This window comes from Tupaia chinensis, unplaced genomic scaffold (genome assembly GCF_000334495.1).
Source record: "Tupaia chinensis unplaced genomic scaffold, TupChi_1.0 Scaffold000146_1, whole genome shotgun sequence".
Classification (NCBI taxonomy): Eukaryota; Metazoa; Chordata; class Mammalia; order Scandentia; family Tupaiidae; genus Tupaia; species Tupaia belangeri.
In genome coordinates this window covers 1551515-1569655 of record NW_006159616.1, presented here as the reverse complement: position 1 = coordinate 1569655, position 18141 = coordinate 1551515, and the positions used below count along the sequence as shown (strand labels likewise).

General features: G+C 49.0%; 1 long non-coding RNA gene across 1 annotated transcript in view; it reads right to left on the bottom strand.

The window, feature by feature from the left end:
- Positions 1 to 10666: 10666 nt before the first annotated feature.
- The window catches only part of LOC114007256 (uncharacterized), a 13625-nt gene continuing 6150 nt past the window's right edge, over positions 10667 to 18141 (bottom strand). The window contains exon 3 of the long non-coding RNA XR_003548895.1: positions 10667 to 10729. This is a non-coding gene — a long non-coding RNA (uncharacterized LOC114007256). The remainder of the gene's footprint in view (positions 10730 to 18141) is intronic.

The following is an 18141-nucleotide window of genomic DNA, read 5'->3' as shown; positions in this document are numbered from 1 at the left end:
TCTCCCCTCCCTGTCTCTGTTTCTGTGCGTCTCTGGTGAGCACACATGCCCTCTGGCAAATTAGAAAGGAAAGAAAGGGAGGGAGGGAGGGAGGGAGGGAAGAAAGAGCCATGTACCCCGACAAGGTCTCTCCACATGCCCACCCTCCCAGACCCCAGCCAGCCGGGTCATGTGTGGGCACGGGATGTGGGTGGGGGGAGTGTCCTGCTCCACCCGGATCCAAACCCAGGCCTCCGGTGTAGCTCCAGCTTCATGCAATGGCACCCTCCTGCCTGTGCCACTGCGTATACACGTCTGACAAAGAAAACCTGTCTCCGATATGACCATAGACGGTTACGTAATCCAGGAAATTTAACATCAATACAATGCTTTTATCTAAGCCCCAGCTCTCCCTCGGGATTTAAAAGCCACTTTCCTCAGTTCCTTGGACGAATCGACTGCTGAGGGGAAATTGCTGGCGTTGAGCACCCAGTCTCAGTCGTGTGCCCTTGGGCTAGTCTGGACTTTAGACACCCACGTTTCCAGAGTTCTCAAACCACAAGCCACAGAACCCTAGGGGTTCTACTAAGGAAGGGGACGCGGCACTTTGGAGTAGGTTTAAAGAAAGAATTGTACTTTAAAGCAAAAAAAAGGGACGACCACAGGAAATCATTCTGCTCCTATCACATTGATAGTGGGGGCTTAGAGAGGTTAGGCCACCTACGCCATGCCACGCTGAGTCGTGCAGGGATCTGAAGCCGTGGCATGTATTCATCTCACCGGCATTTCTCCAGCACAGAGGGGAGGGGGACGGGTGCACCCTGGAGTCACGGAGATGACAGATGTCCAGCCCACCCTCCTCCAGGCTGAGGCTCTTGTCCCCTGACTGGCTCTGCTGAGATGGCTCTGAGCTGACATCCTGGTCCAGGAACTTCAGAGAAGAGAGCCTGCGGCTCAGCTGCAGCTTTTCCAAGAACAATAGTGCTCTCTTAGCACATTTGTTCGATCAGCAAACTTGAACATTCAACAAACATTGGGCCATTCGACAAATATTTGTTCACTCGCCGTGTTGACTCAGCTCCTGCCCCGTGCACAGGGATGGCAGACGTGCTGGTGGGGACAGACAGCGAGGTGGCACGAAGCCCAGTCAGTCCTCAGCAAAGGACGTCAGCGGCTCTCTGTCCTCGCCTCTGCCATCTTACACTGCAGCAGTAGAGACGGGGTGACCTCAGCCCCTTCCCAGGGGCTCAACCCCAAACTCCTCCTTTATAAACAAAACCCTTCTCATTACCCAGGGTCTCTCAGTCCGACCAAACAAGTAACTGCAGACTCTGCTTATGTAGAAGGCAATTCAGTGAGCGTCCCTGGACAGCTCTCAAATGTGCACGACCTCTGCGGCAACACTCTTCCTTCCTTCCTTCTGCTTTCTTTCTTTCTTTCTTTCTTTCTTTCTTTCTTTCTTTCTTTCTTTCTTTCTTTCTTTCTTTCTTTCTTCTTTTCTTTTCTTTTCTTTTTCTTGCTAATGGGCATTGTGCATTTGCCAGAGAGCTAGAACACCCCCACCCCCCAATGGGATGTGGGCCTGACACAGTCACAATCTCTTCTCTTCTCTTCCATTTCTGTATGCCATCAGGATTTGGTCACACACACACACACACACACACACACACACACACACACTCAGGCACACATACATAGCCGGCAGGTTTCTCAAGTCACCAGGGCTAGGATTCAAACTGCGGTTGGCCCTGTGGGCTCAGCTTTCTAGGAACAGCACTGAACCACTGCCCTATGGGGCTGGCCCCAACAACTCTGCTTCTAGGAACTTAATCTAAGGAGCCCATCACAGGATGTGTAGAGGTTTAGCCTCTGGGTTGTTTACAAGAGAGAAAAATGGAAATCCACCGGAAAGTCTACTTGGGTAGGAAAATCACGGCTCATCTGTGTCTGTAATATAAGGTGTCCTTGACAACAACAGAGACGAAAATACAGAACACCAGGCCAGGCAGTGCCTCACATAGTAAGGAAAAAGAAGTTTTCAAACAAGTAGTCACTAGATAATTCTAGGTTTTGTTTGTTTGTTTGTTTAGGTTTTTGCTATAGGGAGCATATGCTCACCAGAGAGAGAGAGAGAACATGAAAAATCATGCACCCAGAGGGGATGACCACGCTGCAATCCCTTCCCCTCCAATCAGCTCCCAGAGGGGATGACCACACTGCGATCCCTTCTCCTCCAACCAGCTCTCAGAGGGGATGACCATGCTGCAATCCCTTCTCCTCCAATCAGCTCCCAGAAGGGATGACCACATTGCAATCCCTTCTCTTCCAATCAGCTCTCAGAGGGGATGACCACACTGCGATCCCTTCTCCTCCAACCAGCTCTCAGAGGGGATGACCATGCTGCGATCCCTTCTCCTCCAATCAGCTCCCAGAAGGGATGACCACATTGCAATCCCTTCTCTTCCAATCAGCTCTCAGAGGGGATGACCACACTGTGATCCCTTCTCCTCCAACCAGCTCTCAGAGGGGATGACCATGCTGCGATCCCTTCTCCTTCAATCAGCTCTCAGAGGGGATGACCACATTGCTATCCCTTCTTCTCCCTTCTGTCTGGGGTTGCGAGCACACATACATGCACATGCACCTGGCATGAGTTTCAAGCCACCAGGTCTGGGATTCAAACCGTAGCCAGCCATGTGGGAATTCAGTGCCTGAATGACCACACCACCTGCTGGCTCTGACAATGCTAGTTTTAAGGAAATGTATATACCCATACAAAAATGTCCCATTCATATCCCCTGGAAAAGTTAAACATGAGCTATCTCTGTACAGAAGAATTACAAATGATTTTGCAAGAGTTTTTTCTTAAGTATACTCTGATTTCTTCATTTTCTGTGATGAATATGAATTAGTGTTATAATTAGAAAATAATACCCAGAAGTGGAAGCTTTCCGTTAACTGCAGTGGAATACCAGGTTTGAATCTATCCCTGGTATTTCTTACACAACACTCAGCTGCAAGTCTTTTTTATTACAAGCAGGACATGGTTTACAGAAATCCTTCCAAAGCAAACACCCCCAAGTGGTGGTCCTGACACTCTGTCAGCCCTGCTGGGTCCCAGGCTTCGTACCCGGTGTCTCCCAGAAGGATGCACGTGTGTGTGCAGACAGACACGCAGACAAATGTGTTTCTTGGGGCGAGGCTGCCGGCAGACAGCTAAGTAGGGTCCCGACAGTTACTGCAAACCCAGAGAAGGGAATGATCTTTGCTATCAAAGTCAGGGGCTTTTGTGGTCTTGTTTTGTCTTAATTTGTATATTTCGTTCCATGGAGGAGAGAGACGGTGATAGAGACAGTCCTCGGCTTCCGCCAGCCCTGGATCACAGCACATGCGTGTCTGGAGTCGTCAGGGAGGGCTCCAGACGTGGACCTGGAACCTCCCCACAGACGTCAGCCTCGTGCACTGACATGTTTTACTGCTGCTCCTTAACACAGCCCTAAGAGCCATTCTTAAAGCTGCTTTTTAAAAAAGTTCATTCATTATATTCATGATAGAGAGCATGTGCACACGAGGGAGAGACAGAGAGACCCTCAGCCTGGTCTTGTCACACTGTGATCCCCTTTTCTTGGTCTCCAGCTCATTGGGACCTTGGGCATGTGCATGCACCAAGCCCGTCGTCAGCTGTGTGACTTCTAGCACTGCAGCCCTGTGTGCCACCTACTGCCCCAAGCTGGGCCTAAAGTTGCTTTTATCCTGGGCTCACAGGGATTCTTTCCCATCACAGGCAGGCTCCAGCAGGTGTGTACACACACATATATGCACACGGCACTCCTGAGTACACGGCAGCTACACGCACAGCCTTATATGCATGCGTGCTCTTGGACACACACACTGTGCACACCTCTAGGCAGCGTGATCCGTGAAAAGATCCTGTTGACCTTGTGAATCTGAGCAGGTTTGGCCTCTTGGGACCATTGTTTCTTCTGCAAAGTGGAAGGATGGGTGGGAATGGGGCATGCCATTAGTAAAGTGCTAGCCACACTAAAAGGTTCATCATTATCATACACACGCGGGCTGTCAGGAAAACAGCAGCAACCCCAGTGCGCCTGGAGTCTGCACTCCCCGCCTCGGCCCCGCCCCACCCCTGCCGAAGTCTCACCTCCTGCTCTGCACACCTCTCTCCTCTGGGCCTCCATCAAGTGGATTACAAACCTCAGCCTGGGAAAGGTCCTGGAAGGGTCCTAGTCAGAGAGGCACGAGCAGTTTCAGCTCTAGAGAGAGTGCAGCTTGCAGAGCCCCGCTGGGGCAGGTGGCTTTGACCGTGAGGTCCAGCAGCTCCAGAGGGCACCATCCATGGTTGCAGAGGCTGGGCAGGAGCCCCAGGGGAAGGAAAATCAACAGACCCAGGAACTCACACCACTCACCCCAGCAAGGGGAGGGGCTAGGCCCTGGGGCGCTGGTGGGGCGGCCAGACCGGGATTTATGGGCCCCTTTTGGACACGTTAAAGATCACATTAAGTGCAATAAATGTAGATCACGCTCCTAAATAAGCCGAGATTTATCTCCGGATCCTCTCTGCAGGGGCCAGCCCCATAAATCCTGCCCAAGCCTGTCCCTGGCCAAGGGATGGAGGAGGGGAGGCGGGAAGGAGGAGGGGCGAGGGGTGGAAGCGCAGCTCCAGGTACAGGATGACAGGAGCTGACAGGGTTGTGAGAAGGGCCAAGAGAGGGGGTGGGGCGGAGAGGGGGCCCAGCCTCTGCCTCTGCCACAGCCCTGCCAGCCCCTGCCTTGCCACCCTCCTGGCCCCTTCCTTCCCCCAGCCTTCTCCCCTGCCCTTTCTCGCTCCTTGACCTGCCCCCTCCCATCCTGCCTCCTCTTCTTGTCCCTGCTCCCCCACCCCGCCACATATCATCTTGTTTTAGACATTAAACAATATAATGACTCTGATGCTGGGAAAGACAAGCGTCTGCAGCTTCTAAGGGGGAGAAGCTCAACGCAGCTGGCACCGCCGGTGTCCACGGTATAGCAAGGCCATATGGGAAGAAAATGCAAATTTACAGACCAATAAATTAGGGGGTGATTAGTCACGTAGCCATCCTTCTTCAAAGGCTAAGCTCGTTCATTTCAGTGACTGTTTAGAGCACAGTAACCTACCTCTAGACTGAGGCTGGGAGGCCCCACTGGGACCAGACAGGGGAGATGCAGAGATAGGGAGCGGCCTCTGCTTACCCAGCCCGCCCGCAGCCCCGCCCTGAGTGGCGCTCACAGTCACTGGGGTGGTGTCCATCCCACTATGTCTGCCATCACCACCCGTGTACCATGTACGGTTCTCCAGACCGGGGAGGTGTCCCCCCACACACCAGACCCATCATGGCTTTACCAGGTATTGAGGTGGGGAGGAGGCAGCCGGGAGATGACGCAGTGGGCCGCACGCTGGTTCCAGACTGCCCCAGCGTGGTTGATAGGCCACTGTTCCTGAGCACATCTGTGGCCGAATGTCAGAGACAGCCCCGTGTGCAATGGCAGGAGGAAGGGAGAATCGGCCCAGGGGGAGGTGTTCGAAGGGGGAAAACGAGTACAAGTGCCGGGCCTCCTCCCGCTCTCCCACAGCACAAGCGCAGCCCGGCCTTCGCTGAGTTCACTACCCTGGAGTCCCTTGCTCTGTGACCTGGATCGAATCCCTTAGCCACTCAACGCCTCGAGCCATCGACCACGGGCAGTCAGGAAGGGATGAGCTCACGCCTGGCCACAGGGGTCCTGAAGAGATCTCTCTCAGGGTAACGAGAGTCCTGCTGGATTCCCTCCACCCACACTCCTTAGAGCCGCAAAGCGATAGACTTGGTGCTGTTGCCCTGACTCCTCCCGCCTCATGCCTCTGCTCCTGCTCTCTCCTCTTCTCTACCGAACAAACTCCTACTCAACCTGCGAAACCAGCTTCCATCAAGGGTTGATGGTATTGTGTGGTGATCCGTGTGTCTGTCGCCCCGGGTTATAAGCTCCTGAGGGTAAGGGTAACATCTCCTTGATCCAAGCTGGCGCACAGGTGCTGCTGCACAACTGCGTGCAGAGTGGCCTGGATTCAGAGACATGACAGCGACCGTAGTCCTCACAGTCACAGTCACCGTGTGCTAAGCACCTCACCCTCATGACCTCATTCAGCCTCATAGCAACACGGCAAGGGGGGTTCGTGTCACTGCTTTCCTCTTTCTCTCTCTCTCTCCTCCTTCTCTCTCTTTTCTCTTTCTTTCTTTCTTTTTTAATTTGCTATGGGGCACATGTACTTACCAGAGAAAGACAGAGAGAGAGGGAAAGTGACAAAGCACCCCCCTGAGGGCGTGGCCATGCTGCAATCCCTTCTCCTCCATTCTCTCCTGAGGATGTTGGGCACACACACCCAGCATAATTTTCAATCCACTGGGCCCTGGATTGGGACCGTGGTCAGCCATGTGGGATCCAGCTACCTTAACTAACTCGGTGCCACCTGGCTGGCCCTTATCATCACTGTTTTATAAGAAGGAAAACTGACCCTGGGAAGGTTGAAAACTTGTTGAAGGCCAAAGAGCTGGTAAATGAGGGACCCCAGGTCCAATGACTGTTCTGTTACACCTTCATCGCTCTCTTCTGTTTCAGTCCCCCATGGGCAGGGACCAGGGACCCTGTTGTACTCCTTCACCCCTCGGACCTAGCATGGTATGTGCACATGATTGAATGAGTGAATGAATGAATATGTAACCGCCGCCATCTCACAACCGATGGCTCAAGTTCCAGGTGCCAAGCCATTCTGAGGCCCAAAGCAAAAGGAAAGAGGTGCGCTCCCATACACATGCTTTTACACGTTGCGTTCCTAGTTCCTTTCCTAGAACATCAAGGGGTAAACATTGGAACAGTGATTCATATCAAATATTGAAACAATTAAAAGCAGGAGAATTAAAATCCATTGGAATGGCCTAACCTTGTGGCCCAACAGTTACAGGAGCTGGATTCCACATGGTCAACCATGTGGTTCAAATCCTGGCCCTGGCGGCCTGAAAGACACACCAGATGCGTGCATGTGCCTATTGAAAATCCCAACAGGGTGGCGAGATGGAGGAGGGGGCAGCATTGCGTGCTCCATTGAGGGGTGCTTTCTCCCTCTCCCTCTCTCTCTCTCGCTGGTGAGTGCACATGCCCTCTGGCAATTAATGCATAAAATACCAAAATTTTAAATAGAAACAGATTCAAGGGCCCACCCTATAACACAGTGGTTAAACCATGCTGGTTGGGAGCTGGATCCCACAAGGCTAACCACTGTTTCATTCCCAGCCCAGGTTGCTTGGATTTTTTTGTATTTACTTTGATTTTTTTTTTAACTAAGTATTGCCTTAAAATACTATTTGTATTCCCATGCATTCCCATGCATTCAACCAAGGTTCAAGTCCTGGACCTAGTGGCTTAAAACTCACGCTGGGTGCATGTGCACGTGTGCCCAAAATCTCGAGAGGAGAACGGAGAAAGGATTGCAGTATGGCCATCCTCCTTGGGGGAAGGGGGCTTCTCGCTTTCTGTCTGTCTTTTTCTGTCTCTCTGGTGAGTGTGTGTGCCCTATAGTCAAAATCTCTCTAAAAATATATATAATTTGTTTTGGTTACTGAGGTTTTTCTGCACTCTCTCCAATTCTGTGACCATGGCAGGTGCCTCCTGGCCTCACCCAATCCTGGCCCGCCAAATCCCAAAAGAAGGATGATGTCAAAGTGACTGGCCTCGATCCTGCAGGTGAGGGTACAAACCGACACAGCCTCTCTGCAGGGCAGACTAGTGACAAGTATCGAGAAACATGAAAATGGTCCTTTCCTTTGGCCAAGCAGAACTCTACTCCTGGAGAGTTGTCTAAGAAATCCATTGATATGGACAAGTTGTTCTGGACACAGATGTTCATTTCAGTGTTACTTATAGCAGCAAATGCTGGAAATAACTTGACTACCTAACAGTAAGAGATCCGTGTTTTTAGAAAGCTGTTCATGTAATAAAATATAACACAACTGCTTCGAATCATGTTTCTTTACAACATTTTCGAAGACTATTTAATGGCATGGGAAAGCACTCATGGTACCTTTTGTAGAAATGCAAGACCGAAAACTATATACGCCATATAATTTCACTAGAAATGTTTGGTTTTTTTTTAAAATACATGGGTCCAGGAGGGGGCATAGTGGCTAAGGCTACACTTCCACATGGCCAACCACGGATCAAGCCCTGGACCTGGAGGCTTGACAATCACTCTTGGCATGTGCACGCGCATGCCCAAAATCCCAGGAGGAGAATGGAGAAGGAACTGCAGCATGGCCATGCCCCGGGGGAGATTTCTCCCTTTCCCTCTCGTCATCTCTCTCTCTCTACAGCTCTCCTCTGATGAATGCATGTGCCCGATGGCAAAAACCTTACATAAATAAAGGAATACACAAAAATGTTAGCAGTAGTTGCTTTTTAATAATGGAATTATGAGTGACTTTTAAATTATTCCTTCTACTTTTTGGGTACATGTCTTCTTTCTACTCTTTTCTATATTTCAAGGATTATAATCAGGAAGTAAAGAAGACACTTAAGTTAGTTTATCTAGTGAGTCTCTCCTCCGGATAGAACTAGGAGAACAGGGAGCAGCATGCTTCATTTCGGTTTTTGCTTTTGCCCTATAACCAAAGAGAGAAGAGAGAAACAGAGAGGGGGAAAGTGAGAAATCACCCCCAAGGGGGGATGGCCATGCCACAATCCCTTCCCTTCCATTCTCCTCCTGGATTTTGTAATACATGCACATGCGCCCGGCGTGATTTTCAAGCTGCCAGGTCTGGAGGACTCACACTGCTGTCCACCACATGGGAGTCCAGTGCCTTCACCACCATGCCACCTGCTGGTCCAGGAAACACCATGCTTTGTTCCTTGGTGCAGTCCAGAACTCAGCAGGGCCTGGCACATGGTAGGTGCTCAGTAAACACCTGCTGGGTAACTCCTTGGGACTAAGTGACTCCAGAACTCCTTTTAGCAACCAGGAGTCTTGGATGTAAGAGATGAAACATAACTCCGTGTAAGGGTCAAAGGTGTGTGTTCACTCACAGGTGAGGTGCCCCCCTTTAGAGCTCCGCTTTGGGACAGGACTATCAACATCTTTCTCTCAGCCCTGCTTGGCTCCCCTGGAGCCAGCAGGCACAAAGGCCCCGATAGCTCCTGAGTCACCTCCTTCCAACTCCACTCCAAGGCCATGGGATCCCCAAAGGACAGATTGTGGGCACAGGTCCCCGACTGTCCCCCTTGTCCTCTTAGTCAGCTGGCCTATGGTTAATGTAATGCAAAATCTTAATGTGGTCAAATCCAGCAAACTTTTTTTTTTTTTGCACTTCCTATATTCATAGGGTAGGATTTATAAAACTTGTGACATTTTAAGTTTTGGTCATTTAAAACATAAGGGGTTCTAAAGTTCAGAGGCAGTCTCCAAAAAAAAAAAAAAAATTAGACTGTTAAAGCCACCGGGCAAAGAGGTGCCCTGAAAGTGTCTGTTCTTAGCCAACATGAAACCTTCTGTCTCCCCAACATCCACCACAGCCTGCTGGCCAGGACCACTCGCTGTTGACGGTGGCCGTTCTTAAAGTCCCAGTGATGTGGGCTGGAGAATCGGCTCTCAAGATCGGCAGGGTCTGGCTCAGGGATGCCACCAAGCTCCCAAAGTTCCCAGATTTCTGTGCCTGGGGCCTTCAGGGTGTGGGTGATCCCCAGGCTGTCCCACCAGGGGCTAAGTCACAGCCCGTGATGGTTCTTCTGCGAGGACAGAGCGCAGTCGGGTCCTGCCAGCCCCGCAGCCGGATCCCTTTGCATACGTGACCTTCATACGGAGATGAAGACAGAGCAGGGAAGGCCACAATGATGACGATCCATTTCCAGAGGAGGAGGCTGAGGTTCAGGATAGCGGCCACACTGCAGCCAAGCGGCAGGACTGGATTCCGGACCCAGGAGTTTCGCTTCCAAATTCTGTCGTCTTTCCACCTCTGAGTGTTTCCCATGGGACGTGAGAGCCACGGGTGACATGCCAAGAAAGAACTTCTTGGGCCAAGTGTTGTGGGAAATGAAAGTCATAGCACTCGCTAAGCCACTGGTTTCCCAACCTTTTTGGCATCAGGAAACAGTTTCATGGAAGACCATTTGTCCATGGATCAAAGGAGGTGTGCGTGTTGGGGAGGGTTTATGGGAGCGCACGACCTAGACCCCTTGCATTCACAGTTTGCAGTGGGGTTTGTGCTCCTATGAGACTCCAGTGTCACTGCTGACCTGACAGGAGGCAGAGCTCAGCAGGCATGTGAGCGATGGGGAGCGGCTATAAATACAGAGGGGGCGACACTAGCCCACCCTCCGCTCTCCTCCTGCTCTGCGCCCAGCTCCTAACAGGCACCAGGGCTTGGGGAACCTGGCGCTATACTCCTGAAGGCTCTGAGAAGTCCTGCATGAAAGAAGTGGATTGAGCTTGTTGAATCTAATTTTTGCTTGCGTGTGTTTGACATGTGATCTCGTCTTTCCTGGGACAAGGGTATCTATGAACACACTGTGGGGAGTCACTGAGGTGCCCCCAACAACTACGCGCATTCATTACAATGACAGCTTCCAAGAATCTGCACTAGCATGTGATCATCCGGGGGACGTAGTCTCAACTGGTTTCCCAGAAGTAGCCGAGGCTCCAGGAGAATCCGCAGGTATCAGGGTTCTCACTCGCTTCCTTGTGGACAGCTCCCTGCGTGAAAGAGAAAGCTGTGGATTGCAGCGTCAGCCCCGGGCAACTGCTCAGGACTTCCAGCCTGTCTGTGCCTTAGCAAGGACCCCCGTGTCCTCATGACCTGTGTGCAAACAGACCCAGCGCTTATGGGTTGTGATACATGTAGTCACTTCTGTTCCTTTTCTGTGTCTTTTTAGTAATTATTTTATTTAATTTTATTTATTACTATTATTATTTAAAATTTGCTTTATGGCATGTGCACTCACCAGAGAGAGAGAGAGAGAGAAGGAAAGTGAGAAAGCAAGCCACCAGGTCTGAGACTCAAACTGTGGAGGGCCGTGTGCAAGTGCAGCACCTTAATCACCACACCACCTGCTGGCCTGATTCCTGTTTCTTTCCCATTTGAACTAAGAATCACCTTTGAAATACGTCCGCCCCAGGCCTCATGAGGTTCAGTGGGAATGCTGTGCCACCCCCTTGCCGTGGTACCCGCTGCTCTGGACGCAGTACTTGTCCTGAGGAGCGGGAAGTCGGCCCAAACAGAGTCAAGTAATCCCTTCCAAGAGGCAGATGCACGGACTCTGGGCCCTAAGTGGGTGAGAATCGGCCCAGCAGAGCTCCCCTCCCCACCCTGCAGAGAAAGGCCTGGCTGAGATTTCAGCCCACACGCAGGAGGAAGCAGAGCTGAGCACTGTGGAGAGAGCTAGATTGAGGGGACCAGAGTCTTGGTGATGTCGCCTGAGTCCCAGGAGCCGTGGAGCCTGCCCCTGCCCCAGCCCCTGTGTTCTCAGGTGAGCCAGCTGCTTCAGCTCATTACGGCTGCATTTCTGCTCATTAGCGACCAGAAGAGAATTGGGATGACTATGTCTTCACCCTTGATTGGATGGATCACTACAGACTTTGAACAGCCATATGGCACCCACGAAGATGTACAGCGATTACGTGTACACCAGAAATCACGACGAAGAAAAAGAGACAGCGATGTTTCCAGAATGGTACCCAACAGTGGAGATTACAACTTATGGTCTAAAATGGGGAATTAGCTGAGCTGAGTGGGGTGCAGGGCTGCGAGGGTCCCCCAGTACTTGCTTGGAGGACACTGAAAATCCTTGTTATGTAATAGGAGGTGAGGCTCTGGGTTCAACTTTTTTTTTTTGAGAAGTTTTTGCTATAGGATGCGAGCGCTCACCAGAAAGAAAGACAGAAAGCAAGAAATCACCCCCCCAGGGGGTATGGCCATGCCACAATCCCTTCTCCTCCATTCTCCTCTTGGGATCTTGGGCACATACGCATACACGCCCGGCGTGAGTTTAAGTCACTTGGTCTGGGATTCGAACCACAGTCAGCTACATGGGAGTCCAGCAACAGCCATTATGCTAACTGCTGGTCTCAAACTTTTTTTTTTAAAGAGAGATTTTTGCTATAGGGCACATGTGCTTGCTGGAGATAGAGAGACAGAGAGAGAGAGAGAGAACATGAGCAATATCCCCTGAGGGAGGGTGACCACACCACAATCCCTCCACCTCCATTCTCCTCTCGGGATTTGGGGCATGCACAGCAGGAATTTCAAGCTGCAGGGTCCAAGACTCGAACCACAGCTGGTCATGTGAGAGTCCAGTGCCCCAACCACTGTGCCTCCTGTTGGCCTCCGGCACTGGGTTAAACTTTGCCAGCTGTGTACTGAGACACCAATTGTACGACTCGAGGGCTACAGCCCTAGGGGATTTGGTAGAAACTGTCGAGACGCTGGACCGCATTGGCTAATCAGGCAGCCCTTCTTGAGAAGGGACTGGAAGAAGGGAGATGTCTCTGGTCAAGCCAGCCCACGGGAAGGCAGAGAAAGTCATTGACATGGCCTGCTCCTCTGTGGCCACCGAGGTGGGGAGGTGGAACGGGAGGCAGGGAGGAACGGCCGTGTGCTCAGTCACCCTGAGCCCTGTGGGAAGAGTCGAGGTCACAGATGCTCATGGGGCCAGGGTTTTTCCTGAGACGGTGACGTTAGACGCCACTCCCACCCCAGAACAAAGTCCAGACCGAGGACGCGCTGCCAAAACTCACCCTGTTCTCTGTCCAAAACCAGGAGGGGGAAGCAGCTACAGATGGTGTGCGGAGGGGTCTCCATTTACTCATTCGGGAAATCCGCACCATAAGCGCCCTATGAGCAGGCACTGCTCTGGGCACTAGGTACAGAGATGACAGGGACGGATGGGGCTCATGCACTCGGGGTGCTCACTCTCCACAGGGGGCAAAAGGCACTCACAGAAGATTCGCACATAGTGTAAAGCGCTCCAGAGAAATTCAACAGGGGGCTGGGGGGCTGATACAGAGGGACCTGGAAGGCTTTTTTTTTTTTTGGAGAGGTTTTCGCTATAGGGCGCGTACGCTCGCCAGACAGACAGACAGAGAGACAGAGAGACAGAAAGTGAGAAATCACCCCCCAGGGGGGATGGTCACGCCGCAATCCCTTTGACAAGCAGTGTGCAGCGTGGAGGGTGGATCGGAAGTGATTCCAGTGAGGGGAGACGTAGCAGAAATGAGCTAGATTTCTCTGGAGGAGGAAAACGGCTCTGAATCCACAGTCCTGCCCTGATGTGCACGGGGTTTCTTTTAGTTTAAGGAAAAATTAGGAGAAAGTGAGGTGCTTCATAGAATAGTCAGATTGAAAGAAAAAGTCTTTTTTCTTAATTTTGTTGCAAATATTCAAAACTTTTTTCAGAGCTAAATGACAATAAAAAGTCCTTTAAACTCTGTAAGAAAGTGGGGGGTTTTGTCTTTGTTTTTGTACAAGATTGTGTATGTGTTGTTGGTTTGCTACTTGTTGTTGTTTTGTTTTGTTTCCGCCATAGGACACGTGCACTCACTAGAGAGAGACAGTGAGAGGCGAAGTGAGGAATCGCCCCTTGAGGGATGACCACACCACCATCCTTTCTCCTCCATTGTCCTCTCAGAATTTGGGGCATATCACACATACTCATGGTGTGATTTTCAAGCCACCAAGTCCAGGACTCGAACTGCAGTTGCCCATGTGGAAGTCCAGCACCTTAATTACCATGCCACCTGCTGACCCCTGTATATGTGTTTTTTAAAAACAATTTTTAAGCCCCAAATAAGAGTTTTCAGAGAACTTCGGCTTATTGTGTATCTCTATCCTCTTTCATTTACTGGGTTCAAAATGTGTTGTTTGACCTTTTCACTTTATGATTTTATTTTCATATCAATGTCTTTCTGATTTGTTGCCTACTTATTTGTGGGGACAGACACTCATAAATATCCTGTACGTCTACCAGAATAATGTGTTTGGAGGTTGCCTTCTATTTTCAGCTTTTATATTCAATTTTGTTATTTCAGAGAAATGGAGGAGAACTATCAGTTTGATCGACTCAATACCTCACCTCTTCCAGACTCCGAGCCATCGCTGTTCTGTCTTTTTGATGATTTTTCATGGGTCTGAGGTGGTACCTGAAGAGAATCTGTCTCTTACGTTTTCTGAATTCTTATAACAGTGATAGATTATTTCTATTATAAAACTGAACTTTTGTAGGGTAATTCATTTTCTAAGGCTGTTACTTTTAAAGAATCAACTTAGTCTTTATCGAATTCAAAACAAAACACTTCTCAACCACCAAAGACCCTCTGCCCAGACTTCACCTCCCTGCTCCCTGGTCTAGCCAGGAGCCAAGATAAGCCAATCAGCCACCATCTATATCTCAGTTAAAAGCGACCCCTTTTAGGAATTTCGACCACCAAAAACCCTCTTCCAGACTTCACCCTCCTGCTCCCCGGTCTAGCCAGGAGCTAGGAAAAAAAAGGTATATAAATAAATGTATAATCTATCAGATGACCAGAAACCACTGTAGAAGCACAAGAAATGTGAGAAGTGAGGAAAATATCTCTGCTCTAATGGAAAAGAATAACTCCTCTTCCTCTACAAAGAATACCAGGGAACTCGTGGAAATGTTAGATAAAAGATTTAAAATATAGTGACAAAGCTAACAGAGATGCAAGAGAATAGAGACAACGAACTCCAGAAGATGCAGGAGAAAAGAGACACTGAGTTTCAGGAGGTGAGAAAGTTCTTGCACGATCTGAAAGAGGAGGTACACACCATTAAAACAAATCAGATGGAAGTGTTAGAGATGAAGGCTGTAATACAGGAAATTAAAACTTCCATCGAAAGTATCAAGAGCAGATTAGACCATGCAGAAGATTGAATCTCAGATATAGAAGATAGAACCTCCAACACAGAAAAATTCACCAAAAAAGACTGAGAAAAGAACCCCCTCAAATGAGAATAACATACAAGTTATGCTAGATACCATTAAATGCCCAAACATCTGGATCATCGGTATGCCAAAAGGTGAAAAAACTAATAAGGGCATAGAAAGCTATTCCATGAAATCCTAGAAGAAAAGTTTCCAAACCCAGAGAGGCATTCAAATATCCAGACCCAAGAAATACAAAGGACCCCCAACAGAATGATCTTCCCTGAGGCACATCATAGCCAGATTGATCAAAACCACAGACAGAGACAAGATTCTAAACTTGGCAAGAGAGAAACATCAAGTTACTTTGAAAATATATCCCATCAGGCTAACATCAGACTCTCATCAGAAACAATGCAAGCAAAGGAAGAATGGGAAAATATATTCAAAGTGTTGAGTGAAAAACAATTTCAACCAAGAATACTATACCCAGCAAGATTATCTTTCATTTGGGAAAAAAAGCCAAAAACATTCTCAGCTAAACAAAACCTGAAAGAATTTACCAACACCAGATCAGCTCTCCAAGAAGTGCTGAAGGGAGTGCCGTACCAGGAAAACTAAAGTCGGACACACAGAAATAAGAGCACAAGAAACAACCAAGAGAATGGCCGGCCTCATGGTAGGGACGAGTCCGGAGTTGAATGTTAACCCCCAGAGTTTACATGGAAAGATCAGACCGCAGTAACACTGCAACTTCAATAGAAGAGAGATTAATTATGTGAGTCTGATCTAGTGAAATAGAACTTTTTGATTTTAGACTAAAACATTACTGATTTTCTTCAATGCTTTGATTTCCATATTTAAGGATGTTTTGTCTTGAACTATTGATAGGTTCATCTACCTACTATTTGAATTGAATCCTAGCCTTTTTCCTGGCTTTAAGTTTTAAGCAAATTTCTCTTAACATTTTTTTATTTTGGTCTATTAAAACTAAAACTTTTTTTGAAATTAAAGAATGCATTAAAAAAATACCTATTAATACCTATTTAATGACTGCAGTAAGCTATGTAGCCCCAGCGGGTGCTACTTTATAGTATGTTCACCTTACTCACTGAGGTTTATGCCTAAAGTCCGACATGCGTTCATAAATATGTATATATCAGCTGTGCCTGATAGTGAAAGTCTTTAAATTAATTAAGATCTTTAGTGAACCAGTAAAATGTGGGGGGGAAAATGGCATAGAATACAACTGTATACACCAGAGACAGTGTGGGAGAAGAGGGGGAGTTGGCAGAGGGTGAGAAGTAGGGAATCGAGGGAGGGCAGCAAAATATGTAAGAAACAAGAAACAGAAAATTATTTGTTGTTAACATGTATGGTAATGTCCTTGATTGAGCCAGTATACAATGTACACTGGATGGAAAATCTCATTTTATAGACTGTATTCAGGTGCAGAGAATGACTGGAAGTGAATAGATAAATAACCAGCTCTCAGCCACTATCTTTTCTTTATATATATATCAAGACAGAGAGAGAGAGAGAGAGAGAAAGCAAGCCACCAGGTCCAGGACTTGAACTGTGGTCAACCATGTGGGACTCCAGTGCCCTTAATCACCACACCACCTGCTGGCCCCTGCATGCGTGTGTGTGTATATATATATATATATATACATATATATATATATATTTGCCATAGGGTGTGTGCACTAGCTAGAGAGAGACTGAGAGAGAGAGGAAAAGTGAGAAATCAACCCTCCATCCCCCACCAAGGTGGAACAGCCACACCATAATCCCTTCTCTTCCATTGTCTTCTTGGGGTTTGGGGCATACATACACACCTGGGATGATTTTTCAAGCTGCCAGGTCCAGGACTCCAACCACGGTCGGCCATGTGGGAGTCCGGTGCCTTAACCACCACGCCGCCTACTGGCCCCACCATATATTAGGTCATGGGGAAAGTCATGACATATTTTTCTGTTTCTCTATGCAAAAATGCATCATGACTTTCCCAACGACCCAATATATTTTTTAATAAAATATTTGTTGGCTTTTAGCGTGAATGACGTTTACAGGTACATCTGCGTCCTATTGTGTGACAATATTTAAACTAACATAAATGAATGTTTCTGGAACTAACAAACGCATGTATGAAGCTGTGCATGTGATTGTATTTACATCTGTTTGTCCGCATCATGTATGGCTCTTAGTGACATGGAAACAGGATGGATTTGCCACTATTTGCCAGTAATGTTGGTATTGTTTGTGTGGATGGCTGTGTTGAACATAATAAGAGCAATTCGAATTTCATTAAGTACTAAAATCTACAATGACAAAATCTGGAAGGGAACACTGGTAAGAAATGATGGGGCAAAGGTCATTTTAGAGCAGTTGTTTCAGGGAAAGGGATCGTTCACTGTTCTAGCTAAGGTAAGATTTCAGGAGCCTTCACTGAGTTTGGGTAAAGTAAAATTCTGTCCTCTGTTTTTTGTTTTGTGTTTTTGTTTTTTGCTATGGGGCTTGTGAGCTCACCAGAGACAGAGAGAGGGGAAGTGAGAATGCACCTCCCAGGTGAATCCCTTCTGCTCTGTTCTCCTCGCAGGATCTTGGGCACACGTGCACATGCACCCCGCCTGATTTTCAAGTCACTGGGCCAGCACTTAAGCCTGTGGTTGGCCATGTGGGATCCAGCCACCTTCCCCTCCTCCCAGCCTCCACCATAATCAGCGCACCTCAGCATTCCCCCAGGTCTCCTGAGTACACGCTTCTCCCACGGGCTTCCCAGGGCTGACCTCACCCGGGGCCCTTGCAGCACCTCTTCCACTGTCTCAGCTGCCACCCAGTGTGGCTCGGCGGGGCTGGGTGGGGCCCTCTGTCTGCAGCCCAGGGAGTGGTCGCTAGCGCAGGGGCAGGAGTAGGCAGCTGCTCCCTCTGTGCTCAGTGACCGACAGGTGAGTCAGTGCAATCCTAGGCAGAAAGCGCTCGGTCTGCAGGAAGCGTCATCTTCAAGGTAAGTTTCATTACTGGTTCCTTCCAGACACTGGTTCCCCCGAGGCTAAGGCAGCAGTGGGTGGGGAGAAGACCCTGTCTGGGCACAGTGCAGTAGGCAGGGCCATGTTCCCAGGGCATGAGGTCCTCTCTGCACCTACCAGCATCCTGAACACTCCAGCTGGACCTCAGGCCACCGTGAACATCTCCCTCCTCCCCTCTCACTCGGCTGGGAATCAGTCC